The 2,407-nt window shown below is 40.7% G+C and overlaps 1 protein-coding gene across 1 annotated transcript in view; it reads left to right on the top strand.

The window, feature by feature from the left end:
* LOC119350676 (formin-like protein 5) overlaps positions 1-875 on the top strand; it is a 7,530-nt gene extending 6,655 nt beyond the window's left edge. Inside the window, exon 11 of the mRNA XM_037618389.1 lies at positions 511-875. The gene's annotated coding sequence lies outside the window, so the exon portion shown is untranslated. The remainder of the gene's footprint in view (positions 1-510) is intronic.
* The last annotated feature ends 1,532 nt before the right edge of the window (positions 876-2,407 follow it).

Raw genomic sequence — 2,407 nt, 5'->3', positions numbered from 1 at the left:
GTAGATTTCCGACTGGTTACAGTAGTTTAAAGACTGTAGTGGAATTTCAATATAATGCCAAGTCAACTTACTCAAAGTTTGCATACTGCCAAGTTAATTTACTCCATTCTTAAGTGAGTACTGCTAAGTTCCACAGATGCATGAGTAGATTTAAGAGAAAGATTGCAGTAGCTTAAAATGGAACTTCATTTCACTGTTTTGTAATATTCAGTAGCTTAAAGATTGAGGTAGATTTTGACTTGGTGCAGTACTGAAACCTGCCTTGTTAGATTGTTAACTTGCATTTATACTTTCTTGATTGTGTTAATTTTTTGGAGTATTGTATCTCATGCTTAGTGCTGCACCAAGATTCAGTATCTTGAACTACTCCAGTATTGCTTGAACTACTCCAGGAAATCATCTTAATTCTGTAAATTCTATGGAGTAGTTTCAGTAGTTTTACAACAACAATACTCTTGCATGCATATCCTTTCGTAAAACAATTATTTTATCCTTGACTTTCCTCTACAGGATGATGACTATCTAATGGTGATTCCCTATTCCCACATTTTTTGCCCTCATGTTGCAAGCTCTAAAGCTGCCCCTGCAATTTACCATCACAAGACATGTCTGGGCAGCAAGTCTCCTGTGACGGTTACTTCTAATTCGTTGTTACAATTGTTTGATGGTTTGCTTGTTCCAACCTCGATATCATGGTTTGCTTGTTCCAACCTCGATATCTGCCTCTAGATTCCCGTTGTTGTCTTTGTAGTGGAAGGTACCACCTGGTGGTATGTTGTTATTTTCACTTTGTTCTGAACAAGGCATGTATAGATTTCAGATTTTAGTTCCTATCTCTCTGTCATAAAAACTAATGTATGGTCCTGTGTTTTATCTCTGGTTGTATGAAAGCAAAACATAATAGGACTGAAGATGAACATCAGGTTATAAAGCAAAACATATGATTCTGTCTTATAACCTGATGTTCATCTTCAGTTCCATTATGTTTTGCTTCTAACACAATTGGTTGTCTACACATGCTATTTCTGGGCTCTTACTGACAAATTATTACATGGTTTTGTCTAAACGTTCTGACCGGCACCCTCGCACCACGGCGCGAACCCGATCTAGTAACATAGCATCTCCATCCATGCCCTGGAGACGATTTGTATCACCTCCCCACCCCATCCTCCTCGCACATCCCGCAGCTTGTCTGCAAGATTCTTTGCCAACGATGATGAAGCAATGCTGTATGCATGTGCTGGTAGCACGTGCAAGATTCTGGTCAAAGATGATGTATGTGCTGGCAGCATCTCATGATAAAAAAAACCCGGCGGAGATGCTCCTGTGTTCTAGGTTGTGTTAGTTTACGAAAAAAATTGTATGAAAGGAACTGTTTAACTGTATGTGTTACTTGTAATGTTGTAGGCTCTTTGGCATCTCAACAACCATTTGTTTTATGGAATATTAATCACCATTATTTGGATATACGTCTTATCTATTGTACTAATAATATCTACTCCCTCCGTCACAGTTTAGAAGGCACAATTAAATTTGCGTGCGTTTCCACAATAGACAAGGTTTAGGGCGCATTGCATTTATTTCTAGTAGCTAATTAGTACTCCGATATACTATTTCTATATGCATGTGTAGTGTGAATGCTATTTTTTAGCCCATATCACAACCAATAGATATCCACCTATGTAAAACATAGGGTTTGGGAAACTGGCTCGACACCCTATAACGGGGTGTGGCTATCTCATTATATAGACGTACCAAGGGGTACAATACAAGGCCTATACAGGACTACATATATACAGTCTAACACCCTCCCTCAATCTTAACTGTAGCCTGAAGTACAAAGTAAGTTAAGATTGCGCCTACAGCCTACAAACTGTGGTTGTGGAAGAGGCTTCATGAAGATGTCAGCAAGTTGATCTTTGGAGGAGATGAACTTGATACAAAGCAGTCTCTGTGCAACACGTCCCCGAACAAAGTGATAGTCAATCTCGATGTGTTTCGTCCTAGCATGAAACACCGGATTAGATGAAAGGTATGTAGCACCGATGTTATCACACCATAGAACTGGAGGATGACCTGGAGAGACTCTCAGCTCTCGCAACAAAGACTGTACCCATATGATCTCAGCGGTAGCATCAGCAATAGCTTTATACTCAGCTTCAGTATTGCTACGAGACACGGTGGCTTGCTTGCTTGCATTCCAGGCGATCAGGTTAGGACCAAAGAACACTGCATATCCCCCCGTGGATCGCAGATCATCAGGACTTCCAGCCCAATCCGCATCAGAGAAAGCCGAAAGTTCACAAGACGGTGCAGACTGAAGGAGCAGACCATACGAAGCAGTAGAAGAAATATATCGCAGGATGCGCTTAACTACCGAGAGATGAGTGGTACGAGGTGCATGCAG

The sequence above is a fragment of the Triticum dicoccoides genome, chromosome 1B (genome assembly GCF_002162155.2).
Source record: "Triticum dicoccoides isolate Atlit2015 ecotype Zavitan chromosome 1B, WEW_v2.0, whole genome shotgun sequence".
NCBI lineage: Eukaryota > Viridiplantae > Streptophyta > Magnoliopsida > Poales > Poaceae > Triticum > Triticum dicoccoides.
Note: the sequence above shows the minus strand (reverse complement) of the source record. Positions and strands in the feature narration are given on the sequence as shown.